Source organism: Geotrypetes seraphini, chromosome 11, assembly GCF_902459505.1.
Source record: "Geotrypetes seraphini chromosome 11, aGeoSer1.1, whole genome shotgun sequence".
NCBI lineage: Eukaryota > Metazoa > Chordata > Amphibia > Gymnophiona > Dermophiidae > Geotrypetes > Geotrypetes seraphini.
This window is the reverse complement of record NC_047094.1, coordinates 39939131-39959211: the sequence shown is the minus strand read 5'-3', so window position 1 is coordinate 39959211 and position 20081 is coordinate 39939131. Positions and strand designations below refer to the sequence as shown.

General features: G+C 42.7%; 1 long non-coding RNA gene across 2 annotated transcripts in view; it reads left to right on the top strand.

The window, feature by feature from the left end:
* Positions 1 to 20081, top strand: part of LOC117345808 — a 61931-nt gene that overhangs the window by 40083 nt on the left and 1767 nt on the right. For both annotated transcript variants that reach the window (XR_004536513.1, XR_004536514.1), the window contains exons 2-3: positions 594 to 714; positions 17928 to 18093. This is a non-coding gene — a long non-coding RNA (uncharacterized LOC117345808). The remainder of the gene's footprint in view (positions 1 to 593; positions 715 to 17927; positions 18094 to 20081) is intronic.

Here is a 20081-nt window from a genome sequence, read left to right as displayed (position 1 = left end):
GCGATTTTAGTTTGATCTAGGTTTGTTTTTTTCCATTTTCTTTCTAGTCTTCTACACTGTCTTTTGAGTTGGAGCAGTTCATTGTCGAACCATTGGTCAGATCTCCTGCTGGTTCTGGTTTTGGTTTGTAGTGGGGCTAGTTCATCAAGGATGTTGGTTGATAGATTTTTCCAATGAGAGATGAAGTCTGTTACTATGATCCCCCCTCCCCCCGACATGTCTTCAAAAATGAGGGCATGTCCGTGGAAATCCAGACGTCTGGCAACCCTATCTTTATCCCTTAGCTGGACTAAGCTATATTAACAAGGACATGCCAAAGCCTTTCATGTTGAGTTCATATATTTTCCTTCCCTTCAGCCGTACTCCCCCTATGTTTCGGCAAATGTCTATATCAGGGGCATGTTCTCATATCCTAGAAGTACACTTGTGATAACAATAGGTACTGGCACATCAGTGCACTAAGCTATGCCTCCTCTGCATGGTGTCCTGAAAAAATGGGACCCCCCCCCATCATTTTTCCAAATAACCCAGAAAGAAATTACTTTTACTTTACTAGTATTATTACTTTAAAAGATTATTGCTATTATTGACAGGTATTGCAAGATGCTGCAAAAACTGGACGATCCCTGTTTTCAAAATGATATCATTCAGTTCAATCTGTGCAGAAGAGGTGGACTTCAGAGATATGAACGGTAAAGTCATGGTAACATGCAGGTAAGTCCATATTTTGATCACTGTGGTTTTGCTTGCATTATGTTTTATGACTGGCTTTTCTCATTTTACTCTCATTAAGAAAAATGTGAAAGACTTGAAAGTTCATAGTAAAATAGTAGATGACGGCAGATAAAGACCCAAATGGTCCATCCAGTCTGCTCAACATAATTCAATCTAAATATATATATATATATTTCTGGGCAAGAATCCAAAGCTCTACCCAGTACTGTGCTTGGGCTCCAACTGCTGAAGTCTCCATCAAAGCTCACTCCAGCTCATCCACACCCTCCCAGCCATTGAAGTCCTCTCCAGCCCGTCCTCCCCCAACGGCCATATACAGACACAGACCGTGAAAGTCTGTCCAGTACTGGCCTTAGTTAAATATTTACTATTATTTTCTGATTCTAGATCCTCTGTGTTCATCCCACGCTTCTTTGAACTCAGTCAGCGTTTTCCTCACCATCACCTCTCTCGGGAGCGCATTCCAGGCATCCACCACCCTCTCCGTAAAGTGGAATTTCCTAACCCCTCGACCTCAAATTATGTCCTCTGGTTTCCCTGCACGTTATTTTGAACAGAGAGTAAAGAGTGGAGATTTTTTTCAGACCGCAAGTCTTTTTCTCCACATTGTTCATCTTTATTTCTTATTTATGATTTTTGTAATGTCCAAATTAAACTACAAGAGGGAGCTGGGTAGCCAGTAGTAAGTGTGTGTTGGTTAGATTGGTGACTTTAAGAATGTGCTTGTTCTCCTAATACTTTATCTTTATTGGAAGCATCTATACTGCCACTAATGACCGTGGAGGTCAATTCACAGGTATCTGCAATGGATTTTAAATACAGATTCAAATGGATTCCACTGTGATTGTTGTCGGCCTTCCAGTTGCTTGGTTGGGGAGCCATGTAATATAGAATGTAAATGTATCAGCCAGTATTCTTTACATTGACATATATTATATGACTAGTGTCCTTCTGTCAATGTCTTTTCAATCTCAAAAGAATCCTTCTCATTGTCTTTTTAGGTCGTCAGGCATGCCAATTATTCGCCTCCATTTTGGCGATGTAAAACTCTTTTGGCTATGACTGTGGCTGTGAACTTCTTCATTCGCCCAGTTATTAAAAGGGTTTTTTTGTTTTTTATTATTTATTATTATTTTTTAAAGTGCTCATGCTTATACTCTATATTTTCATAAATATTTAAATCTATTAAAGTGAAATAACTTATCTTAAAAAGCGTTGTTTTCTTTAGTGTGATCGGATCAGGGACCTGTCAAATCGACATGTTTCGCCGCAAAGGCTTTTTCAAGATTAAGTCCCTCTTTTCTTTTTTATCTGACCATCCCGATACTAAAGTATTTCTGATCTATTAATAACTGGGCGAATGAAGAAGTTCACAGCCACAGTCATAGCCAAAAGAGTTTTACATCGCCAAAATGGAGGCGAATAATTGGCATGCCTGACGCCCTAAAAAGACAATGAGAAGGATTCTTTTGAGATTGAAAAGACATTGACAGAAGGACACTAGTCATGTAATAGAGAATGACACGGGAACAAATTTGTTGCCGTCCCTGCAGGAATTCAGTATCACCGTCCTCGCAAGTTTTGTCCCTGTCCCTGCTCCATTCCTGTAAGCCCTAACCGCACAAGCCTCGGACACTCATGATTTTAAAGTGTTTTGAGGCTTGTGCAGATGAGGACAGAGCTCGCAGAAATGGGGCAGGGACAGGCAAAGAACTTGCCGGGATGGGAAAATGAGCTTCCGCAGGGACAGGGGAAAAATTGTCCCCGTGTCATTCTCTACCATGTAAATGCACATGAATTATTACTCTATTATTACATTTTAATAGAAAGCCCTCTTTTACAAAGGTGCGCTAAGCGTTTTAGCGTGCGTTTAGCGAACTCTAAATCAATGCGTGCGCTAACCACTAACGTGTCCATAGGATAACATGCATGCGTTAGCTTTTAGCGTGTGATTAACATGTGCTAATATTTACCGCGCACTAAAAAGCATAGCGCACCTTTGTAAAAGAGGGAGTATGTTTACACAGGATTACAGTTTACCATTATACTAAGGCCCTCTTTTACTAAGGTGCGCTAACCGATTAGCGCGCGCTAATCGATTTAGCATGTGCTACGCGCTTATGCGTGCATGTTAGTCTATGGATGCATTAGCGTTTAGCACGCGCTAATCGGTTAGCGCACCTTAGTAAAAGAGGGCCTAAGTATCCATTTACTATATTCGTCATACCTTAAATCAGGGGTGTCCAACCTTTAGGTTTACCTGGGCCGCATTGACCGAAAAAGTTTCTGGGGTCAACGCTGCAGCAAGACAGGGAAGGGAGCCGGCAAGATGGTAAACATCTGGGGGCAGCAGAGGAAAACACTGCATCGCCCTCGACCGGGGCCGCACAAAATACTTCACGGGGCCGCATGTGGCCCTCGAGCCACAGGTTGGACACCCCTGCCTTAAATGTTTCTGGAAATGAAAATCTATTATGTACAACATTACTATATTCTTCAAACCTTAAATGTTTCTGTAAACAAAGATGTACCTCATAGCATCTCCTGTCCTCTATAGTGTTCCTAGTGGGAGGGAGGAACCTGTTAGTTTCCTCTATTTCTTCCTCCCTCCGTCTGCTCACACTTTCAGTTGAAGTAGCCTTTTCCAGCTTTAGTTCCTTCAGTAAGGCGTTTTGTCATGTTGGAGCCATTACCAAGAACATTCTTGCCCTTGTGCTTTTGTATTTGATGTCTTTGAAAGAGAGTATTTGTAGTCGGGACTCTTGGCTCGAGCGTAGGGCATATGGTGGAGTATGGTTGTGTAGACTGGCCGTAAGATATTGCGAAGAGTGAGTATGTCTGTGCCAGTGCAGCTACATTTCACAAGCTATGAAGGGGTGCTGAAAAGTTCTCAGGCCAACCAACCAACTTCCTAAATTCTGAGCATTATTTTGCTGCTATAACTGAAAAGAGCGTTATCTTATTTCATTAAGTGCCAGTTTGCAAAAACAAAATTCTATGTTTTGACACTGTTTCAGATCATTGATTGAACCATATCCACGTCATTCTCTTCTTGGCTGGGTTGAGAACTATTCAGCGCCCCCCCCCCCCCTTGTAATTGGCTGCCGCAAGATTAGTGCGTGAGCCTTACCACCTAATTTTCATTAATGGCCAAGCACTAATGGCAACATTAGCACATGTCTCATGATATATCTACCCGAGTGGTACAAATAGTCAATATAAATTAGATATCATATAATCCACTCAGTCGGGGGAGGTCTAAAGTCAACACTAGTACAGTGTATTGATCAATCTATCTGCAGGAAAAAGGCCTCAGAATTTGGAACATTAGCACATGGTCATTAACTCAAAAAAATGGAAAATCAGTTCTTTTCCAGCCATGTTAAAAAGTGCTCTGTTTGAATGGAAAAGACCTGCGTAAGAGTGCATAAGGCCACTTTTTGTCACAGATGAATGATTTTTTCCTGTGAAAAATGTCGCAGGTGGATTTAGCATTGGCTTTTCGGACCCAGTTCTATAAACAGTGCCTAGGTTAGACGCCACTAGTACCCTAATCACGGACGCCTAGCGATGCCTAACTTACTCTGAGTTTTACAAAGCTGCGGTAGAGGTTTCTACTACAAGCCAGTGAGGCAAATGTTCCGAGGCTCATAGAATTCCTATGTGCGTCGGAGCATTTACTTCGTCGGTCCATGGTAGAAACCTCTACCGCAGTTTTGTAAAAGGAACCCTTAGTTCTGCCGTGCAACTTAATTCGTTTAAATAGCATGGTAAAGGGTCCAGAGAAGAGCGACTAAAATGGTTAAGGGGCTGGAGGAGTTGCCGTACAGTGAGAGATTGGAGAAACTGGGCCTCTTCTCCCTTGAGAAGAGGAGACTGAGAGGGGACATGATCGAAACGTTCAAAATACTGAAGAGAATAGACTTGGCAGATAAAGACAGGTTGTTCCCCCTCTCCAAGGTAGGGAGAATGAGAGGGCACTGTCTGAAGTTAAAAGGAAGGAAGTTCTTCTTCGCCTAGAGAGTGGTGGAAAACTGGAACGCTCTTCCGGAGGCTGTTATAGAGGAAAACACATGGATTCAAGACACAGTTAGACAAATTCCTATTGAACCTGAATGTATGCAGGTAGGGCTGGTCTCAGTTAGGGCACTGGTCTTTGACCTGGGGGCCACCGTGGGAGCGGACTGCTGGGCACGATGGACCACTGGTCTGACCCAGCAGCAGCAATTCTTATGTTCTTATGTTCTGTAAGTAACATTCCAGTTAGGGATCACAACTCATGGCCCCTGGAAGTGCCTCTGTCCTGTGATCAAAGACAGAGGGGGAAGGAGAAGTGCTTTTTTCACTAGGAAAAGTGGCACTGCGGAAACAGCTTTCCAGTTGAGCTATAAAGTTCAAATAATCTTTTAAAGTAGTTTTAATTAAACAGGCTCTGTCAAATCCTCCATCAGACCAGGCATTTTTATTCTTCCCACACAAATAATATACAGTGAGATTGCACTAGAGAAAGTATTCAATATGAAATTATAATTACAATAGCAGTTGTTTTGAAAACTGAGTGAATCAGAAAGTTAACGAGTAGTTTTAAATCAGGCACCATCAAAAGTGTTATTTTTTTCATTGTTGAAGCAAACTGAACATTCAGAGCCTGAAAGCTCCTTTTTTTTTATTTATAAATTTAATACATTTACAATATCAAATGATATCAAAGAAAGAGGTTTCTTACACACTTCTATAGTACATAAATCTTACAACACTTCTATAGTACATAACAATCCTTTTCAAGCCCACTATATTGGGGAGACACACTTGCATTTTATAACATAATTTTAAAAGTAAAACAAAGAAATGGGTTGAATTCAAATGAATCCTAATCATTCCCTACTATATAGGACTCTGACATCCTACCAATTTTCTCAGAACATTGAATCATTATAAAAGGAAATATCTCATTTCTGTTCACGCGCTAGCAAAAATTGTTGTAATTGAATGGGATCCCAGAAGACATATTCAATGTCTTTTAATTTGACAAATTGATGTATCTGGCTTATATATAACAAGAAAAAGTTTTTTACAAGGAAGAGAATATCAATGATTTATCCAAGGTGATACAATTAGTTCACCCTTTGTACCTTGTATCCAAAAAAAGGTTTCAATGCCAGTCTTTTAGCCCTCAGAGACGCCACCAGAAGATCACATTATCATATCTTCTGGCTTTACGCACCTAATCGTCATTGGGTCAATATATGGTGTGTATCAATTTCTAATTTTTTGTTTTGTTATTTTTTAATTTAGTTTATTTTAAAACAATAAATAGTTTTAAAGAATATTTTATATAAATTGAATACTTGGTGGTGGTTAGCAAGGGATTAATGAGCCAACATGTTTCACCTGTAGAGGGGGTTTCCTCAGGGCTACTATCCCTGCAATAAGAAAACCTCACTTTAGTAGGAGAAACGCTAAGTATAAATATCAACAACATGCACACTATAAATATTAACCGTACATGCCTACCTTTTTAGTACCAATTTTTCACAACATGACCACCCAATCTATGTCTTTTTAAGATGGCCACGTCGTGGTAAAAATCACCCTTAAATCTCCCTAAACCCGGAAGTGAGGTGTAGAGAGGAGGGGCTAATCGCCCGATCCCTTGCATCACCCCTAGACCGGAGGGGCTTTTACACTAAGTGTCAATCAATATTTCCTAACTCCCATCTCTGAGGGCTAAAAGACTGGCATTGAAACCTTTTTTTGGATACAAGGTACAAAGGGTGAACTAATTGTATCACCTTGGATAAATCATTTTAATTTGACAAGACATTTACAAGGAAATTTTAAATAAAAAGAAGCCTCAAGAGCTAATACTCTTATTCTTAATTTCAAATATTATTTTCTTCTTAATTGAGTAGCTCTTGAGACATCAGGAAAAATACTAACCAAATCTCCACAAAATTTGGTTAGTCTATTTTTAAAGTAAAGTTTCATTATCAACATTTTATCTGTCTCACTCATGCAAGTTATCACCATGGTAGACCTACTCTGGATATATGCTAATGTTATCACAGCTCTAGTTTATTATTAATTACAATGATTAATAAAATAAATTAAATTAAATTATAGTGAAGTGCTCAGACCTTATATATGAATTCATCCTACACAACTCAATTACTCCGTCTTACAATATTATAGCAGGAGACGCAAACCTACATTTAGAAAACGAGAAAAATCCCGACACAAAAGATTTTAAAAACTTCCTATCCTCACTCAACTTCAATCTCCCTTCATCTACACAAACCCATGAAAAAGGCCACCAGCTAGATCTGGTAGCTATGTCCACAAAAGAAATCCTAAATCCCACTATTTCCATATCAAACGGCATTTGGAACCACGACATCTGGTCCGACCACTACACCTATTACTTTAATTTAAACTGGAACCAAACTAAAGTAAAAACTCACCCAAGGATAAAAAAAGAACATCTCACAAGGGGCCACATTAACCCAGAGGAATACTGGGCCCACTACGAAGCGCGCGAGGAGATGAATGAAGAAGGTGAATTCTGGGAACAATGGTTAAAAACAAGCACAACTATCTTAGACAAAATAGCCCCCAAACAAAACAGAACAAACCGCTCAAATAAATATAACAACTGGTTCGATTCCGAACTACAAAAAATGAAACAATCAACACGACGACTAGAAAGGATCTGGAACAAATCAGGTGAAATATCCGACAGGAATAATTGGAGATCAAACATAAAGGAATATAAACAACTGATAAAAGAAAAAAGGAAAAAATTCTACTCATCCAAAATATATACATCCAACACAAGTGCAAAAGGAATCAACACTCATGAATTGTTCAATCTAGTAAAAAATCTATTTGACACCACACGCCACAGTCAATCAACGCACGACATAAAACTTCCATCAGCAGACGATCTAGCACAACACTTTAACTCAAAAATTATGAACCTAAGGAACAACTGCCCAACAAACAACACAGATGAACAGCAAATAGCCAACACACACGAAAACGAAACACCAGTGGACATGTATTGGAACTCCTTTCAGGACCTAGAATGGCATAACTTCATAAAACTCTACAACAAATATACCACATCAAACTGCATCCTAGATCCCTGTCCACCCAACATAATGAAAGCAGCCCCTTTAGACTTTAAGATAACACTATGGACTCATATGTCCAACAATTTCAAAAACGGAAAATTCCTATCAAAAAACGGTCACATTATAATCACCCCAATCCCAAAAAATCATAAACTACCCCTAACTTCAGCAACCAACTATAGACCAGTAGCATCTATCCCATTTTTCGTAAAAATAATGGAAGGCTTGGTACAAACCCAACTGATGGACTATCTAGATCGGTTCTCACTGCTACATGAAACCAAGTCAGGCTTCAGACCTCTGTTTAGTACTGAGACGGTGATAGCAGCAATCTTAGAATACCTACGTAACTTATTTAGTAAGGGCCACAAAGCCTTAGTGATGCAATTCGACATGAGCTCAGCCTTCGACTTGGTAGATCACAAAAAACTACTACAATGTTTAGATTCAATCGGCATCGGAGGCGAAGTGCTGGACTGGCTCCGAGGTTTCCTTACGACCCGCACCTATCAAGTTCGCTTCAATCACAATCTCTCTAAAACATGGAGAAACCCATCAGGCGTTCCACAAGGGTCCCCACTATCCCCACTACTCTTCAACGTCTACATAGCTTCACTAGGAACGAAGCTAACCCAGCGAGGCATAAAAGTATTCAGTTACGCAGACGACTTCACAATCATAATCCCGTTTACAGCATCCCCATCCGAAATCACCCCCACAGCAACTGAAGCGCTAAACACAATGGATCAATGGACCACAGACTTCAAACTGAAGCTCAATTCAGAAAAAACTAAATTCTTCATAGCCTCACCACACGCACAGAATACGACAATATCATTACACATTAACAATCTAAACTACCCCATTCAACCAACGATGAAGATTCTAGGAGTAATACTAGACCAAGGACTAACCATGAAAGACCACATAGACTCCTTAATCAAAAGAGGGTTTTTCACTCTCTGGAAACTTAAATCCATTAAGGCGTACTTCCACACTTCAGCTTTCAGAATTCTAGTACAATCCCTAATACTAAACCACCTGGACTATTGCAACATCACCCATCTGACAATCCCCCAGAAGCAAATGCAAAGACTACAACAGATACAAAATGCAGCAGTCAGGATGATTTTCGGGCTGAAGAAGTCCGATCACATAACCCCTTCCTACCGACTCCTACACTGGCTACCGATGGAGGCGCGCACGAAGTTCAAACTAGGATGTCTCTGCTTCAAAGTATTAAATGGTCTAGCCCCAAAATACATTACAGACCTCTTCTCATTCTCAACCAACAGACATGAAAGAAAAACACACATGAAATTTGTCTCCCCACCGGCTAGAGGGTGCAAATATAAGAGACACCATCAACAACTGCTATCATATCAAGCAGCCATATGGGGTAAAGACCTAGAAAAACTAATTGCGCACACAAACAACTATGAAGAATTCAGGAAACACCTAAAAACTTACCTATTCTTGAAATACCTAGGCAACGAACCGGAACAGCAATCCCCCTCGTAACATCACCACATACCTAAACGTGCAAACTGTTAACCCCAACCCCTATTCACTAAATATGAACACTCTACGAACTTACGGAATATATCTACTTCTATGTAAACAACTTGGCACTTCCTGGCCTTGCAACACACAAACTGACGTTAACATTATTAATGTTATCAGATGTACACTGCTATACTCTCTAATTCATTGTACGAGATATACACTGCTATACTCTTTAATTCGCTGTACGTAAAGTTTCTCTTGATTGTATCTACAATTTCTTTGATTGTATTTAAAGTTTTCTCTTGATTGTATTTACAACTTCTTTGATTGTATTTAAAGTTTTTCTCTTGATTGTATTTACAGTTTTTTTTATTGTAAACCGCCTAGAAGTTGCAAGATTGTTGGCGGTATATAAGAATAAAGTTATTATTATTATTATTATTATAACCTTAATATAGTGATGTCACTAAATTGAGGTTAACAAGGGGACCATCATCGCCTTCACCTGTCCCCTGACCACCCTTGTTGGACAAATACTACTATCAGATAATCTTTATATACTTATCTGAATAGGGTGGATAGTTGTTTGTCGTTAATCCTCAATGGTGACTGTAAATCAAGATCAAAGGTTTACTACTAACTCAAAATTCTTTTTATATTTTTTGATTTTTAAATTGATTCGAATATCTGTAAATATCTGAGTACCATATAATACATTCCTTATGCTATCTTGTTCTTAAAACACTTTAAAATCATATATACCTGGTATAGGCTCGCTGAGGAGGGACTGACCCAAAGCGGCGGACCAACTGAATCTCTCTATTCTGCATATTCTAATATACATAGGCTAAACGATTCGTAAGATTAAAACTCGAATTATTGAACATTTGAGTAATATCAGGATGAGCCGAATCTCCGCTCCCCTGGTCTCCCATTGGCTAGAGGAGTCACATTCATTAGAAGACCTGAAATATACGGTATTAATCCATATTCAACACACAGAGGGGGATATATCCAAGTTATTACTTCAAAAAGAGCAACGCTTCATTTATAACTGGCAAACCCTAATACCAAAGGGTTTAAATTTGGATATAGACTGGTTAGTTGTCTAAAGGAATCGGCATTTATCTCCCAATTCTTTTTGACTTCATTTCCTCATTGTGATATCATTTCCTGTTTTCACAATGGCAGCCCCTTCCATTTAGATTCCTTTAAAAGCTAGAGAGCAGAATAGAGAGATTCAGTTGGTCCGCCGCTTTGGGTCAGTCCCTCCTCAGCGAGCCTACAGCAGGTATATATGATTTTAAAGTGTTTTAAGAACAAGATAGCATAAGGAATGTATTATATGGTACTCAGATATTTACAGATATTCAAATCAATTTAAAAATCAAAAAATATAAAAATAATTTTGAGTTAGTAGTAAACCTTTGATCTTGATTTACAGTCACCATTGAGGATTAACGACAAACAACTATCCACCCTATTCTAATAAGTATATAAAGATTATCTGATAGTAGTATTTGTCCAACAAGGGTGGTCAGGGGACAGGTGAAGGCGATGATTTAGTGACATCACTATATTTAAGGTTATAAGGTTTGAGCACTTCACTATAATTTAATTTAATTTATTTTATTAATCATTGTAATTAATAATCAACTAGAGCTGTGATAACATTAGCATATATTAACCTTCATCACAGGACATTTTATCTCCCTATAAAGTAGGATATTTAGACCTACTCTGGATAACATCTTGAGTGTCTTCTAAAAACTCTGTCAAATTTATTTCATCTGTTACCAGTTGGTCTACCTCCTGGTCGGTTCTCTTTTTTTTCTGAGGAATATAATAGCAATTATTAACTGGGAAGTTGTCCGCATTGGGTAATCCCAGTATTTCTTTAAAATATTTCCTTAACAATATTTCTGAAGATAACAAATGTGTCACTGGGAAATTAACCAAGCGTAAATTCCTCCCCCTATGCATATTTTCTAACATTTCAATTTTAGAATGTAACAACATAGAATCCTTAACTGCAGATACTGAGACAGCTTGCAATGTACTACTTTGGGTTTCAACCACACCTAATCTCTTTTCCAAACAGCTTAAGTTAGAATCCACATTTTCAAACTTTTGAGCCACAGAATGTGAATAGTCCAACGTTAAACGTTGAAAGCTCCTTCTAACTGAGCCATGTTTACCATTAGTTTATTAGATTCTTCTGTACAGTCTGCTAGAACCTTCTTGTGATCCATGGAAACTATGGCTTTAGAGCAAATTAATCAAAACAATACTGCCCTGACAAACACACATGCTTTTATATGCAGGGAAGATGGGAAGTATTCAAATAGCCTATTTACCATGGCTTGACAGTGGAAAATGACACGGTGGCTGTTATCCGCGGCTAGCTGCAGTCAGCCATGGGTAACCCGCCAAAACGGGAACAGAAAAAATGTGGTTGCCACGGGGACGGGGACAAGGCCATTCACCGTCCCTTGGAGCAGTGAATGGCCTTGTCTCCGCAGTGATGTGAAGGAATGCACACGGTCACCAATCGAGCAGTCTAACATCCCCCTCCCTCCTGATTGCCGCTTCCTCTCACCTTCCCTTCCTGGCAATTTTCATTTTTGTCTCCCAGCAGCACAAGTGATTCAAGAAGTCACGTGAGGCTACTTGAAAGTTGAAACTTCTCCTCTGACGCAACCGGAAAGAGAAAGTTGCATCAGAGAAGAAGTTTCGACTGCCGCACGCAACTTAAGAACATAAGCTGAAGAAGGGACACGAACAATGGCCAACAGCCAGGGCAGAGAAGCAGCAGCAACCATGGGGAAGTCAATCTGTAGGTACAGAGTAATGCTGCCTGATTCAGGAAAAAAAATTTCAATTTGATTTGATTCAGTCTATTGAATTGGTTTTTCGATTCAATTCCATTCGATTTTCCTGCCCAATTGGGTGTTTTTTTCAAACATCCTGGTGGATTTATTTTATAACCTCTTCACCCCCTTTGCCTTCTCCTAACCACACTGGCACTGTGGCGTAAACAAAATAAACAAACAAAAAAACACTTTTCCTATCTCTCTTAAATCCTAGCCCACGTTTGCTGTCTAACACCAACTCTGGCAGGATACACGTTTCAAATCTGACATATTGTAATTACAAAATGGAAAATATAATTAGTTTTTCTACCTTTTGTTGTCTGGTCATTATTAAAATCTTGTTGGTCCCAGGCTCTGGTTGTCTTCTGATAACTTGCTTGCCAGGGTCTCCTTCTTTCTTCATTCTGCATGCTAACCATCCATCTGCCATCTCTGTCCTCCCCTTCCGTTTCCCATCCCTCCCCCAGAGGTCTGGCATCTTGCCTTTTTTTCGTCTCCCTCCACAGATCCATCTTTTCTTAACTACCCTTTCATCCAGCATCTCTCCTTCCTTCCCCACCACCCCATGGTCCACCATCTCTCCTTTTCTTTTCCCAACTACCCTCCTATCCAATATCTCTATCCCCCCTCCACACCATCCCTTGTGTCCAACTTCTCTCCCTTTCTGTTCCTTCCCTCCCTAAATCCCATTGTCCATTATTTCTGTCCCTCCCCTCTATTTTTAGACCCATTATTTCTTCCCCTCCAAAGTCCGGCATATGCACATCTCTTTGAACCCCCCTTCCCTCCCTCCGTGTACTTCTACACCAGGGCCCTTCTCCCCTGAAGGTTTGTCCCCCCCTGAAGGCCTGTACTCCCATGTCTGAAGGCCTGTTCCCCCCCCACTTGAAGGCCTGCCTGTTCCCCCTGTAGGCCTATGCCACCATCCCTGGCCTGTCCCCTCTTTGAAGGCCTGTACCCCCTTAAAGGTCTGCACCCCCCAAGGCCTGTCCCACTCCCTGAAGGGCTGTCCCCCCAAAGGACTGCCCCCCTGAAGGCCTGCCTGTCCCCCCTGAAGGCCTATGCCACTATCCCTGGCCTGTCCCCCCTTTGAAGGCCTGTTCCCCCCTTGAAGTCCTGCACCCCCCCAAGGCCTGTCCCACCCCCCTGAAGGACTGCCCGCAAAAGACTGCCCCCGAAAGACTGTGCACCCCCCCCCACACCCCCCCGGAAGGCCTCCGTGTTGCCCCTGGCCTCCCGCACTGTTTACTTTATTGCTTGAGCCTGCAGCTAAAGATCGCGGTTACAGCGTCTTTGCAGTGCTCTGCAGGGCCGCCATCAGAAATTTCTGAGCCCCTTACTGAGCAATCCTATTGGGACCCCCACGCACCCCTTCCCCCCCCCCCCGATCCCCTCTTCTTCCATGGGCCGAATACACACATACTTTTCTCTGTCGCCGCACTCTTTGACCAAAAGATTTGTAAGCCTGCAACCACGTCAAGGTAGACTCTTTCAGCAGGGCCCTAACCTAACCTAAACTAAACTAAACTAATCTATACCTATCTATTCTAAACTAACATATGTCTAATACTGAACTAATAACAAACTAACAAACATCTGCATAATAAATAACTAATAAATAATAGTGCTAGTAGCTATAATTCACTTTTGAATGTAAAATCTCAGTTAAGGATTTATTTTGACCTTTGTAGGCCAGAAGTAGATCACAATTAGAGAATGACACGGGGAAAAAATCTGTCCCCGTCACCGCCCCGTCACCGGCCCACCATCCTCTGCACCGCCCCGTCACCGCCGTTCCCTTCACCGCCCCGTCACCGTCACCGCCATCCCTTTCACCACCCCGTCACCGCCACTGCCATCCCATTCACCGCCCCGTCACCGTCCCCGCTGCATCCATATAAGCCTTAGTACTGTAATATTTAGCTTATTCCTTTCTTATAAATCAAAGTTCCTGCTGCTGAACTAGAGAAAGAGATGTTCAGCTGGCAGGGCTTTGTTTATAAATTTTTATCAACACAACTAATATACTATTTTATCCTAAAGCAAAAAATAAATAAATAAATATAATTTTTTTTTCTACCTTTGTTGTCTGGTTTCTGCTTTCCACATCTTCTCATTGAATTCCTTCCATCCACTGTGTGTCTTCTCTCTGCGTCTTCCATTTGCTGTTACTGTGCCTCTCCCTTAACCCCCCTCCCCAATTGGTCTAGCACCCATCTTCTTCCCTCCGCTCCCGCATAGTCTGGCATCTGTCTTCTTCCCACTCTGTCTTCCACATTTCCCTTGGGGGTCTGTTCCTCTCCACCCTCCTTCAATGTCTGTTCTATTCCTTTCCACCACCACCCTTCCCTCCCTCCTTTACCATCTGTTCCTTTCTACTACCCTTCAGCTCCTCTCGCGTGGCCTATCTACCTTCCTTCCTCTTATTTTCATGGCACGTTACAATGTAATTTGTGCAAGCCACTGGAGCCTGCAAGCTCGGTCCCTGTCCCATCCCCACAAACCATCTCGCTTCTGTGCTCCTATTTTCTCCATTTCTAATATCTCCCCTATGTATCTGTCATTGCCCCCCCTGTGTCCATATACCATCCCCATGGCATGTCCCCTTTATGTCTCTGTCCCTATGCCCCATGCACATAATTTCCCCTCTTTCTGTTACCTTCCTGTGTCCAGATTTCCCCTATCTTCCTCTTCCATACCAGTGTGTCTCTTCTTTTCAACCCCATCTAGCTTTTTTCCCTCTTTCTTCCCCCCCCCCCCCCCTGCTTCTAGCATCTGGCTCACCTGCCAGTCCTTCCCTTTCTTTCCTGCTGTGGGTTTTTCTTTCCGACTTCATCCCCTTGGCCCAGAATCCTTTTCCCTTTCACTCCCTCCTTCCAATTTGAGCCGGGAACACTAGCGATCGCACGGTCCCCGCAGCCACTACCTGCCTGCCCAATCGATCCTAGTGTTTAGTCAGCTCTCTCCCTTCTCCTCACCTTAGTTTATAGGTTTTCTTTTTCGGCGACCTGCACGCTTTCCCAAAGAGCCGCGCACGCGCGGCTGCTCAGTGTTCAATCTTCTGCTCTGCTGCAACTTCCTGTTTCCGGTTGCGTCAGAGCAGAAGATCGAAACTGAGCAGCAGCGGGTGCGTGGCTCTTTGATAGTGTGCGGGTCGCCGAAAAAGAAAATCTACAAACTAAGGTGAGGAGAAGGGAGAGAGCTGGCTAAACACTAGAATCGATTGGGCAGGCGGGTGTGAGCTGCGGGGACCACGCGATCCTTCATGCCTCACTGCGGGGACAAGACCATTCACCGCCCCGCGGGCGGTGAATGGCCTTGTCCCCGTCGCCGCAGCGACTGCTAGTTTTCTTCCCCATTTTCGGCGGGTGACCCGCGGCTAAAATGTGGTGGCCGCGGGTAAACCGCCACCGTGTCATTCTCTAATCACAATTGCACAATATTTTTTGTAACAAGTATTAAATGTGTTTTTATAAATACTGTAAGCTTAATAAATATATCAGAAAAAACTACACATCTGAGCACATATCAAAACATACACATCTGAGCGCATATCTGAACATACACATCTGTATGATTCAATCCTCCTCAGCTTGCCTATAGCTGCATCATGCATGTTAAAAATGTACGATATGTTGATATGTGCACCTTCCTTCCTTCCCATCCATCCTCCTCAGCCTGTCCTTACACATCCACAGCTGCATGTTAATGATGATGTATATGTTATGATGATAAATAAGTGCATATGAGCACATCATTAACATGCAGCTATGGATGAATATATAATGATGTTATGAGTGTGCACCTCTTCCTTCCCATCCTCCTCAGCATGTCTTCTGTCTTGCTGCACTTTGGGTTCTGCATCCCCAACCCTTTATGTCATGTCTATCTGTCCAAGTTAGACTGTAAGCACTTCTGAGCAGGGACCATCTATTAAATGTCAAAATATACAGCGCTGCGTATGCCTTTCAGCGCTTTAGAAGGCTTCTATAGTCTGTGTCCTGCAAATAGCAGGAGATAGGTGGGGTTTTGACAACTCCAATGTGTTAAATCATTTTGTTGTTGCATACTGAAGGTGAGGGTTAGAGAATGACACGGTGGCTGTTACCCACGGGTAATCCGCTAAAACGGTGGGGAAAAACTGTTCACCATGGCTACAGGGCCAAGGCCATTCACCGCACCTTGGAGCGGTGAATGGCCTTGTCCCCGCAGTTAAGGGAGGGAACACGCGCAGTCACCTATCACGCTCCCTCCCTCCTTACTGATCGCTGTTGCCACCACCCAGTCAAAATATCTCCCTACTCTCTTCCTGCCCCTTACCTTCGTGGATGGTGATTTCTAAATTGCCTTCTTACGAGCAGCCGGAGCATTGAAGCTGCGTGTGGCTGCCGTAAAGGTCATCTCTGACGCAACCGGAAGTTGCATCAGAGATGACCTTTCCAGCAGCCACATGCAACTTCAACACTCCAGCTGTTCATAGGAAGGCAATTTAGAAATCGATGGCCGAAGGTAAGGAGCAGGAAGGTATGTCGGCACAGTTGTGCGCTGCAAGCAGGAAACACTCCTTCTGCCTTTTAAATTGAGAACTTACTGTCTAGTTTTTTAGTCAAACCGGGGCCTGTTGTCCGGGGGGAGGGGGCGCGGTGTGCATGGCGGAAGCGGCTAAGAGGTGTTTTCGCTGAAGGGGAGGGGTGAAAGTGCCACGAAGGTAAGGGGCAGGGAGGGAGAAAGGGAGGAAAGGTGGGGTGGAGAGGAACAGAAACTGAAGGGAAATGGAGAAGACAGAGTGGAGAGAAGACGCTGGGAAATGGGGAAGAGAGAGTGGGGAGAAGACGCTGAAGGGAAATGGGGATGACAGAGTGGGGAGAAGATGCTGAACGGAATGGGGAACAGAGTTTAGAAAACAGAAACCTGACAACAAAGGTAGAAAAAAAATTCTATTTATTTATTTATTTTGCTTTAGGATAAAGTAGTATATTAGTTGTGTTGATAAAAATTTATAAACAAAGCCCTGCCAGCTGAACATCTCTTTCTCTAGTTCAGCAGCCAAAACTTTGATTTATAAGGAAGGAATAAACTAAATATTGCTTGTACTGAGGCTTGTATGGATGCTGCAGGGAATGGGGCGGTGAAGGGAATGGCGGGGACAGGTCAGTGAAGGGGATGGTGGGACGGGGCAGTGACGGGGACAGATTTTTTTCCCCATGTCATTCTCTAGTGAGGGTGTTGTACAGCTTATGGGGGAGAGGAGGGCATCTTGACTGGTGAACTGGATGCTGTCAGCAATACTTGGAGTCTTGGTTGTGATCACGTAGCATTCCTATCTTGTTTTGCTGCTTGTATTATTGGCATGGTGGTGGCTTCAGGGCCGACCATTGACCTTGGGTGACTGGGACCTGCACGGAGTAGCATGCGTGGCTCTGGCCCCACCTTGTTGGGCAGATTGAATGGATGTGGTGGGATCTTTTTCTGCCATCATTTATTGTGTTGTGTTCTATGCAACCAGCATTCTCTGTGAAGAAACATTTCCTGGTGTTAATTGCTGAGTCTACTGCTTATCAACAACACTGTATTAAGATTTCCTGTCTATTTGCTGGATTTTTTTTTTGTGCATTATTTATACCACTTGAAGTATTTTAATGTCTCATTATATTCCATCTCTCACTTTTTTTCCCTGTAGGATACATAAGTTTATGTCAGTCTAATCTCAAGGAACTTATGGAGCAGGATCTGCGTCGGTTTTGAAGCTTTTCTTTCAGCAGCCTCAAAATCTAAGAAAACCATGAAGGGCTGGCTTAACCATTAAGCAGACTAGGCGGTGGCCTCAGGCAGCAGCTTCTGGGAAGGTGACAAACCATAGCTGCAGTTCAAGCAAAATGGTTCATAGTTAAAACCGCACAAGGCAATTGTGCGCAAAGCTTGGCCGACAATCGCGCACAGGACATCCGCACGCCAAATTTAAACTCAATTGGAAAGCGCTCCAAGGGGTTTAGGGGTGGGGAACCACCACACTTAACTTAGTAGAGTTGGTACTGGCGTTGGGGAGGTGTTGGAGGGGGGAGGAACCCCCATTATAGAGGAAACAGGCTTTGTCCCTATTTTTAGGGAAAAAGTTTAGTTTCCTCTGTAATGTGGGAGGGGTTCCCCCACACCCTCCCCATTGGCAGCGCCAACACTACTAAGTTAAGTGAAGCATTCCCCCACACACATACCCTCGGAGCACTTTCAGAATGAATTTAAATCCATCACGCTGATGTCCTGCGCTTGATTGTCGGCCAGGCTTTGTCTGCGCGCGATTATCTCACGGGGTTTTGACGCGTCACCAAGCAAAATACAATCTGAGAACCATCATTGTATACTTCAACACTCAGGGAGGGTAGGCAAATGTCATATACAGTAGCTCATGTAGGGCCTTTTTATTAAGCTGCATTAGGTGCTAATGGGTGCCCAATGCAGCTTAAAATGACGTACCATGGGGAGCTTTCAAGCATCCAGTCCCTCTAAACTTCTCTTTCTAAGTCCTTCTACTTTTCAATGTAGTTCCTTTCTATACCAATTCCTGTAAACCGTGCCGAGCTGTACTTCTGTGGAGATGATGCAGTATACAAACTTAAGATTTAGTTTAGTTTAGTTTAGCTAAGTTTAGCCAAATGTGTATACGCTAACCGTACCAAAAAGTTTTTACCTTTTTTTTTAAGACTGCTTGTATGGAGGCAGATGGTGGGCATTCTTGTGCTAACCAGTTAGAAATGTTATATTAAAGCAAGCTAACAGATCAGTGCAGGAATAGGACATGAGCCCTTGGGTATGGGTACATGGGTATGCACTAACTTTATTAATGGCTGCTCTCTAATGGCAAAATTAGTGCATTACCTTTAATTAGGGTTACCAGACGTCCGGACTTCCCTGGACATGTTCTCCTTTTGAGGACATGTCTGGGGGTCCGGATGAGTTTTCAAAATCCAGAACTTTGTCCAGGTTTTGTAAACTTTCTCACGCTGAGACGGCATCTGTGAAAGTGAGGATGCAATGCGGTGATGTCACACACACACGCGTGATGTCATCGCATCTGCGCATGCATGTGATGTCATCCCGACACATGAACAGGCTAAGGGGGGTGGGGCAGGGGCCGGGGCAGGGGCAGGACTGGGCGTGATGCGGACAGAACTATGCAGGCCTGGGGCGGGAAAATCTAGTAACCCTACCTTTAATACAAGAAATAGAAGGCCATTTTTATGACTGTGGTAAAAATGGCCTTAACGAAAAAACTAGCGTAATGGTGCAGTATGGCCACATTTTTACTAAAGTTTAGTAAAAGGACCCTTTAGTAGGATAAATAGCTATTTATCAGTTATAAAATGTTTAGAAATTGCCTTCATTATGGAAGAGTGGCCTAGTAGTTACAACTGCTGCCTCAGCACCCTGAGGCTGTGGGTTTCATTCCAGTGCTGCTCCTTGTGACCCTGGGCATCCAAGCCTCCCCCCCACCCCCCCAAGATACCATAGTTAGATTGTAAGCCTGCCAGGACAGATAGGAAAATACTTAGAGTATCTGATTTTAAAACTTGCTGTACACCACCTTAGGTGAATCTCCCTTCATATAGGCGCAGTGGTATACCAAGGGGGGGAGGGGAGGCAAGGGGGGCGGTACGCTCCGGGTGCCAGCCATGAGGAGGGTGTTCCCGGCCTGGGAGTCATGGTCCTGGAGCTTCCCTTCTCACGGCCCGTTGCCAAGGCTCTGGATAGTCCCCGTGGCCCACATGTTCCCAGTCTTCTCTCCCTTTACCTTCCATGAAGCTGAAAAAACTGCGAGCCTCGGCAGAGATTCAGCTAC